The sequence below is a fragment of the Lutra lutra genome, chromosome 11 (assembly GCF_902655055.1).
Source record: "Lutra lutra chromosome 11, mLutLut1.2, whole genome shotgun sequence".
Classification (NCBI taxonomy): domain Eukaryota; kingdom Metazoa; phylum Chordata; class Mammalia; order Carnivora; family Mustelidae; genus Lutra; species Lutra lutra.
This window is the reverse complement of record NC_062288.1, coordinates 20,001,590-20,011,120: the sequence shown is the minus strand read 5'-3', so window position 1 is coordinate 20,011,120 and position 9,531 is coordinate 20,001,590. Positions and strand designations below refer to the sequence as shown.

General features: G+C 40.6%; 2 pseudogenes; one reads left to right on the top strand and one right to left on the bottom strand.

Annotated features, from left to right (window-relative positions):
* The first annotated feature begins 6,189 nt into the window (after window positions 1-6,189).
* LOC125080402 (mitochondrial import inner membrane translocase subunit TIM14-like) lies at window positions 6,190-6,464 on the top strand (annotated as a pseudogene).
* A 1,903-nt stretch (window positions 6,465-8,367) lies between these two features.
* Window positions 8,368-8,478, bottom strand: LOC125081577 (uncharacterized; annotated as a pseudogene).
* Window positions 8,479-9,531: the final 1,053 nt, after the last annotated feature.

Sequence of the window (9,531 nt, the reverse complement as noted above, 5' to 3'; positions counted from 1 at the left end):
TAAAAAAAAATCGTTCCATTAAGCCTATTTCTAAATGATAGTAAGTGGTACTAACAAAATAAATAATAATTTAATAGCCTTAGAAATAAATGAATATATACTTATACAGGTCAAGAAACTTGGTAGGAGTAAGTTGCCTGTTTGTTTACTAATGTTGGTTTCAAGAATACTCAGATTTCTTTGAGTTGGTTGATATTTGGAAGTAGTTCCAACTGGTCAGTTGTCTTCAACAATCTTTTGCTCCCAGGCTTTCCCCCACCATAACCCTCATCACATATCTCACCGATATGCAGAAAAATACGTAATACTGTAGTAGCCAACTTCTTGAGAATGGGCACAAGCTAAAACGTACATGCCAGAGGGGTAATCAGTGTGAGCCAAACCATGCTCTATACCCGAGTAAAACATGGAAACGTAGAATGCCTTCATTTTTAAACTCAAAATTACGATCGAACTAGCATACATCCCTGGAACGCCAGAGGGAGGATAAGACAAGAAGTGATACAGATAGGAACTGATTTCCTGTTCCCTGTCTCTCTACAGACAACACTCCCATTTTTGCCAAATGTTTCTGATACTAGCTATCTTTTCACCCTAAATGAGATTATGTTTTAAATGGCTAAGAATATATTACAGATATTCTCAAATGAGTGAACCCCAAATCACAAAGATGTGGGTTTTCTAAAGAACCAGATTAAGGAAATACTTATTATCTCTAAAGGATTAGCCATTCTGGGAGTTACCTGTTACAGTAAATATTAGCTCTCCCCCTGAATTCCAAACACCCTCCTTATGAAACTTAATTACACACAACTTTTCAAGAATTCATCTTTTATTTAAAGGGAGGTACCTCTCTATCTACAAGAAAATTAGAAAGTGTCAGTTTTCTCTAATCCGTGTAAATTACAGATTCCACTGGGAGCCCTCCATCACTGATAGTGATGTTTACGAAAATGAAAAAGTGCTTCCTATCCACATGCAAATGTTTTGTAAAATTTTTTTCTGTAAGACCTAAGTGTAATTTAGCATACCACAGTGCTCTGAGGAGGGTCATCGATGATGTACCATTTGTACATAGGTAATACACCTGTAAATCACTAAGTGTTAAGAAGTATGTTTTTATCTTTAAAAAAAAAAAATGTGACTCCCTTTCTCATTCTGTTCTGTTGTATTGCGTCCAAAAAGTTGTGTGTAATTTTTTTAAGGTCCAGGAAATGTAAAGAAATTTGTTGGAGTATCTGAATTTCTGTAAAAAATAAAAATAAAAATAAGATTTTGTTATTTAAAAGAGGGCTTGGTGATATGGCACACACATTCATCTCATTCAGTGTCTTCGCCTGGTGAGCCAGTGACAACACCATGATTTGACCAAAACGCTTTAATTCAGAAAAACTCCTTTGTGCGGTGCCCCTGGGTGGTTCTGTCAGTGAAGCGTCCGACTCTTGATTTCAGCTCAGCTTGTGATCTCGGGGTGGAGAGATCCAGCCCTGCGTCAGGCTCCACACTGAGTGTGGAAGTTGCTTGAGATCCTCTCCCTCTGACCCTCCCCCCCACACTTGCATGTGCACACATGCGTGCACGTGCTCTCTCTCTCTCTCTCTCTAATAGCAAGAAAACAAATTAAAAAGAAAAAAAAATCTCCTTTCTGTCAGATTCCATAATGTTCACCAACAGCAGACATTTATTAGGTAGACAGGACCCTCATTTAGAAGGCATGATTAACATCCCCAGACCTGGGGCGCCTGGGTGGCTCAGTTGTTAAGCATCTGCCTTCTGCTCCAGTCATGATCCCAGTGTCCTGAGATCAAGACCCGCATCAGGCTCCCTGCTTGGCAGGAAGCCGGCTTCTCCCCCTCCCACTCCCCCTGCTTGTGTTCCCTCTCTCAATGTCTCTCTCTCTGTCCAAAAAAATAAATAAAATCTTTAAAATAATCCCCAAACCTCTTCTAGCCGGTATAGACATACCTAAAACTGAATGTTCATATACTCAGCAGAATGAAATCAGCAAGTAAACAGCCAGACTGCTTAAGTAAAACTTGACCTGAAATAATAAATTGCTCAGTATCCACTCGGCAAACTGAAAACAGCCACCTGCTCCTCGGCCATGAGCAAGCCTTTCCCAGCTATTCATGTTGAATGTGTGCTGTCTAGGCGGGCTCCGGTGCCCCCTCTGTCACTTACTATAGGATTCTGAACACCTCTCAGCCTCAGTGTCCTTACGTATAAAATGGACACAAGTAATAATATCTGGCCCCACAGTGTGTGAGGATCTACATCAAGTTAGAGCATTGTTATGCCTCACTGGTCAGAGATATTCAATGAATGTGAATTCCTTACCCTCTTCTACATTCACGACATTCAAGACCTAGAAGAAAAGAAACACAAAACATGGTTTCTGCTTTCAAAATACTGAGGATGGGGGCACCTGGGTGACTCAGTCGTTAGGCGTCTGCCTTCGGCTCAGGTCATGGTACCAGGGTCCTGGGATAGAGCCCTGCATCAGGCTGTCTGCTCCGCGGGAAGCCTGCTTCTCCCTCTCCCACTCCCTCTGCTTGTGTTCCCTCTCTCGCTGTGTCTCTCACTGTCAAATAAATAAAATCTTTAAAAAAAAAAAAATACTGAGGATAATTAGAGTGACATCAGCAGGGATTGAAAAATCAGATGTCTAGAGCGGCCAGGTAGATATGTGAACTAACACAGCAGAACGAGATGGGGCAGGGAGTAACGGGCACTGTGGAGCACTAGGAGGCCCAGGTCCCGTCTAAAAAGAATAAATAGCTAATACTCAGTTCTCGTCATTCAATAAACGTGTACTGAGTCCCTCCTGTGTGCCAGGAACTGTTCTAAATCCTGAGAAGATGGTGGTAAACCAGACGAGCAAGGTCCCTGCGCTTAGAGGTCTTGGGTTCTAGTAGGAAAAGAGACCATTGGCAGGGAAATGTCATCTAAGAATAGGTGCCCTCGAGAAAATGAGAACATGATGATGTGAGGGAGACATGGAGAGGCTGCTGAAGACAGCTGTGAAAACGTGGCATTTAAAGTGAGATGGGGGGGCACCTGGGTGGCTCAGTGGGTTAAGCCTCTGCCTTCGGCTCAGGTCATGATCACAGGGTTCGGGCTCTCTGCTCAGCGGGGAGCCTGCTTCCTCCTCTCTCTCTGCCTGCCTGTCTGCCAACTTATGATCTCTATCTGTCAAATAAATGAATAAAAAATCTTTAAAAAATAAATAAATAAATAAATAAAGTGAGATGGGGGTGGCATCTGGGTGGCACTGTCAGTTGGGTGGCTGACTCTTGATTTCAGCTCAGGTCACAATCTCAGGGTCACGGGGTTGAGCCCCACGTCAGGCTCTGTGCTGGGTGTGGAGTCCTCTTGGGATTTTCTACCTCTTCTTCTGCTCCTCCCCCAGCTCCCTAAATAAATAAATAAACACAATCTTCCAAAAATAAAAACAAGGTGAGATCAGAAGAAAGGGGGGAGGTCCCATGCCACACAGGGGGAGCCACAAGTCAGAGGCTCTAAAGTAGGAATAAGGTCACTAGGCTTGAGACACAGTCAGGCGACAGTGACTGGTGACTGGAGCTGAACCATGAATGAGGTAGGCCAAGATAGCTGGTGCTGTTGTTAAGGGTGAGGCAAAGTTGTGGAAAGCGATGCAAGCTACTTTATGATTTTAAAGATTACTCTTGGCTTCTGCATCTAGCAGTATACACTAGATGCTCTAAAAAGCCTTCTTTACGTAATACTCCCAGGACTTGGATAAATGACAATGAGCTTATTTTTAATACACAGCTTAGGTTGCAAGAAAGTAAGAGAAATCCCAAAGGCATTTAAAAAAGAAGAGTAAACTGAAAACTGAGCGTGAAGTGTAAGCCAGTGCAGAAACTGGGACTGCATGAAGGCAAATGCATACATCAGAGTGGGAGGTGGGAGGCTGAGCCTTAGGCCACTGGAAATGGATAAGCTGAACTTGAGAGTCCCGCCTGAAAGCAGAGCACTTGAAGAAGGTTGCCACCTCCGGACCAGTGCGGTGTGGGAACGATGTTCATGCTAGCAAACAAAAGAAGTCTTGTCAAAAATTAAGTCTTCTCATTAGCTCTAGATGGATTTGCTGTGGGAAGCGGGGTAGAAAGAAAAAGAATAGTTACCCTCGGAAATGTTTAACCCATGGATATGAACCTCCCGCAATCTGGAATTCAATCTTACACTCTTACATTCTTACTCTTACACTCTTAAAAACCAAGAAATTAAAGAATTTGTCAGAGCCCTGGTAGCTGGCAAATTCAAATATACACCATTTTGGAAGGAAAGCATCTTTGTAACATAGATCTCACCAATTCAGCTCAACAAAGTATGTGTTCACAATTTGTAAGTTACTACACATACAAATAAGCCACAAGAGAGAATCAGCAGAAATCATGAATGACAGACTTTCTGCCTCATAGATTTTAGATATTGCAATTACCAGACCCGTTATATAAAATAATCATATCTTATATGTAAAAGAAATAAAGATGGTATCTACTTGAAAAATATAAAGAAGCCAGTAGATATAATCAGTTAGACTTGAAGAGAAACAAAAAATTTCTTAGAATTGAAAAAAATCATCATTGAAATTTAAAATATGGTGTATCATTTAAATATAAACTAGGTATAACAAAAGAGAGAACTTGTCAACTAGAAGACAAATCTAAAGAAATCACCCAGAATGTAATACAGAAAGCCAAGACTAGAATATGAAAAGTGGTTCAGCAACAGAGAAGATATGTATGTCTAATCAGAAAATATATATGTCTAATTCTAGTAGGAGAACCAGAATAAGGGAAAGACAATATTTGAATAGAAATTGGCTGAAATGTTTCCATAAATGATGAAAGGTATAAATCCACACATAGGAAGCACAATAGTCATCACTCAAGATAAATAAAAAGTAAATTCAAACATGACAGTAAAGTGTAGACCGAAGAAAGAGGAAGGACCATGAAAGTAACCGAAGAGAAATGTCATACCACATACAAAGGAATCATTTCTAAACTGATCATAAATTCCAGAGACATGGGGTGCCTGGGTGGCTCAGTGATTAAAGCCTCTGCCTTCGACCCAGGTCATGATCTCAGGGTCCTGGGATCAAGTCCAGGCTCTCTGCTCAGCAGGGAGCCTGCATCCCCACCCCCGCCCCGCCTGCCTCTCTGCCTACTTGTGATCTCTCTGTCTGTCAAATAAATTTTAAAAATCTTAAAAAAAAATTCCAGAGACATTAGCATATATACACAAAGTGCCAAAGTAAAATAACTCTGTCTAAAATTGTGTTTCAGCAAAAGTTGTCGAAGACCAAAAACGACATACAGTCATCTTGAGATGAACAAAGCTAAGGGGATTACCAGCAATAAAGCTACACAGAAGGAATTTCTGAAAACAAACCTAGAAGTAAGGTTCAAGATGCAAAAAAGAGTAGAGAGCAAAGAATTTGGTACGTAGGTAGGTAGGTAGGTAGCACTGTACAAAATAATAATAAAACATCTAATTTACAGAATTTTTAAAAATGACAACTAAAATACTGGATAACCATACCATGTCAGTTGAGATGAGATGACCAGAGTTTAAGGCATTTATGTTAATTGGAAAAAGAGTTACGTTACAGATTAATAAGTCATAACTAGCAATTGGTTATTTTTTTAAAGATTTTTATTTATTTATTTGACAGAGATCACAAGTGGGCAGAGAGGCAGGCAGAGAGAGAGGGGGAAACAGATTCCCCGATGTGCAGAGAGACGGATGCAGGGCTCGATCCCAGGACTCTGAGATCACGACCTGAGCTCAAGGCAGAGGCTTAACCCACTGAGCCACCCAGTCGCCCCAAATTGGTTATTTATAAAGGGCCAGGTATATGTAACAATTCGTTTAGCCCTCATACCAACCTTATAAGTTAGATACTGTTGTTATCCTCAGCTCACAGATGAAGAGACTGTGGCACAGAAGGTTTAAATAATTTAGCCAAGGTCACACAGCTGGTGAGCAAAGGCATGGACTTGGTGCAATTCCTCCATCCATCCTTTGGAGCGTATGAAGCTCACGTTTGGTGGCTGCCAGGGACCGAGCCCCAGCCCAGGCCAATAGGGTAGTAGCCACTGGCCTGACCACTGCCGCTGCAGGATTGGTAGCCACTGTGTTTTGCCAGTCACGAACCAGATGGAGCCCCAAATAAAACAGGTTTTTCAGTCTCCCAAAATCTGCCTTTCATGGTGGCTATCATGTGTGTGTGTGGGGGGGGGGTTGAACCCAAAATAACAAAACAAGAAGCAGCGTTATTACTAGGCAAAAGTCCTCCTGCCAAGAAAGGGAAAATAAGAGCTGCTCATCGATGAAGTATGCTTTTAAATCACCCAGACAAGGGAGGATCTCCTTATATGGCAGCCAAAATCCATAAAACTAAAGACTTATTAGAAGGTCAAGCTAAAAAATGAAGTAAATGTGTGATGAATTCTAAGTTCTTGTTGATTTATGCATACAAGTGGCAGCTTTTTATAATAAAATGCCTCAAAGCTACAAAAGAAAAGTGTAGGAAAAGGAGAAAAAATAAAAAGCACAATGTAAGGGGCACACCTAGGTGGCTCAGTGGGTTAAGCCTCTGCCTTCAGCTCAGGTCAGGATCTCAGGGTCCTAGGATGGAGCCCCAAGTCAGTCCGTGCACTCAGCAGGGGTCAGCTTGGGGGTTTGCTCTCTCTCCCTCACCCTCTGCCCCTCCCCCCATGAGTGCATGCTCTCTCTCTCTCTCTCAAAAGAATAAATCTTTTTTAAAAAGAGAGATATAGGGGCGCCTGGGCGGCTCAGTGGGTTAAAGCCTCTGCCTTCGGCTCAGGTCACGATCCCAGGTCCTAGGATCAAGCCCCGCATCGGGCTCTCTGCTCAGTGAGGAGCCTGCTTCCCTTCCTCTCTCTCTGCCAGTCTCTCTGCCTACTTGTGATCTCTGCCTGTCAAATAAAATAAAATAAGATTAAAAAATCTTAAAAAAAAGTAAAAATAAAATAAAAAGAGAGATATAAAACATGACACAGAAAAAATGAAAATAAAAGGATAGAAAAAAATCAGGGTGCCTGGGTGGCTCAGTGGGTTAAAGCCTCTGCCTTCGGCTCAGGTCATGATCTCAGGGTCCTGGGATCAAGCCCCACATCGGGCTCTCTGCTCTGTGAGGAGCCTGCTTCCCTCTCTCTCTGCCTGCCTCTCTGCCTACTCGTGATCTCTCTCTGTCAAATAAATAAATAAAATCTTAAAAAAAAAGGATAGAAAAAAATATATAGTAGACAAATACTAACCAAAAGAAAGCTATATTAATAGCAAACCAAAAAATAAAGAATGAAAAATATTTTCAACCATCAAAACAATCACTACACAATAGTGAAGTCTCAACTCACCCACAAAATAGTAGAATTCTAAACATGTGTGCATTTAATAAGATAGCTTCAAAATGTGTATAGCAGAAATGAAAGAATTACAAGGAAAATAGACAAATCCATTATCATAAAGAAATATTTTAACACATTTTTTGCAAATTATTAGTAGATACCTGGAAAATAATAAAACTGCAACATAGCATATCTTGTTTTAATGTCACTTCTATTAAACTCTGTGTACCTTATGTGTTATACCTCAATTTTTTAAAATGTTAGTCACCTACAAAGAAAACAACTATCAGATTTTCAGTGAACTGATTATTTATTTATTTATTAAGATTTCTTATTTATTTATTTGACAGACAGAGATCACAAATAGGCAGAGAGGCAGGCACAGAGAGAGGAGGAAGCAGGTTCCCCGCCGAGCAGAGAGCCCAATGCGGGGCTTGATCCCAGGACCCTGGGATCGTGACCTGAGCTGAAGGCAGAGGCTTTAACCCACTGAGCCACCCAGGCACCCCTGAACTGATTATTTAAAGCTAGTACATAATTATCCAGAGAGCAGAAAGAAACAATGCTCCCACAACTCACCTTGAGGGAAGTTTGATAAAGGAAAACTCTAGGCCAATCTGTGCCCTAATACAAACATCATAATGGAATATTTTTAGGCAAATCACTACATTAAGAGGCTAAAAGATAAAAACCATATGATTGCCTGAAAAATGCAAAAAAAAATCATTTGATATAACTTAAGATCACCCACAATAGCAGGAATTTTTACAAAACTAGGAATAAAGACAATTTTCCTAAGAAACCATTTCTACGAAACAATATACTTGTACATATAATTGTGACATGTTAAAAGTAGTCCCTTCAAAATAAAGGACTAGACAAATAATCCCACCACCAGGATATCTATCAAAATCGTATTAATAAAGCCAACACAGAAAAACAAGAAAAAGATATAAAAAGGTATAAGAATTTGAAGAGGAAAAATTGTCACCATTTTATGATCATAATTGCTCTCATATTAAACCAATAAGAACAGATACTACATTTGATTCTTAGCCAAAGGCCAAAAAGCAATGTATAATTGCCCTCATAAAAAACAAACCAAACGACAGGTAAAAATCATTAGAATCGGGGCATCTGGGTGGCTCAGTGGGTAAGCATCTGCCTTTGGCTCAGGTCATGATCTCAGGGTCCTGGGATTGAGCCCCACATCAGGCTCCCTGCTCCATGGGAAGTCTGTTATCCCTCTCCTACTCTCCCTGCTTGTGTTCCTTCTCTTGCTGTGTCTCCTTCTGTCAAATAAATAAAGTTTTTAAAAAAAATTTTTAAAAATTTTTAAAAAATTAAAAAAATTATTAGAATCGATAAGAAATTAACAAAATGGTTAGATTTAAGATCAATGTATTAAAGTTGCATTTCTTTTTTTTTTTTAAGATTTTATTTATTTGTCAGAGAGAGAGAGCAAGAGTGAGCACAGGCAGATAGAATGGCAGGCAGAGGCAGAGGGAGAAGCAGGCTCCCTGACGAGCAAGGAGCCCGATGTGGGACTCGATCCCAGGACGCTGGGATCATGACCTGAGCCGAAGGCAGCCGCTTAACCAACTGAGCCACCCAGGCGTCCCTAAAGTTGCATTTCTTTAGCACAGCAGCAAGCGATTAAAAAACTATTTTTTTAAATGTAAGTTCAAAACATGTCTTCAATGATAGCAACAAAAATCATGATACCCGTGGGGCGCCTGGGTGGCTCAGTGGGTTAAGCCGCTGCCTTCGGCTCAGGTCATGATCTCAGGGTCCTGGGATCGAGTCCCACATCGGGCTCTCTGCTCAGCAAGAAGCCTGCTTCCCTCTCTCTCTCTCTCTGCCTGCCTCTCCGTCTACTTGTGATCTCTCTCTGTCAAATAAATAAATAAAATCTTAAAAAAAAAAAAAATCATGATACCCAGGAATACAGCTGGCAAAATATGTATGGAAACTTTATGGAGAAAATTAGAAAACTTCATTGAAATACTTGAAAGATCTTTAAAAATGTAGAAATATACTATATGTACTAATAGGAAAATTCAATAGGATTAAAATCAGATTCTATGCCCACCAAAATTTCATCAGAGCTTTCTGAGGAGCTTGACTA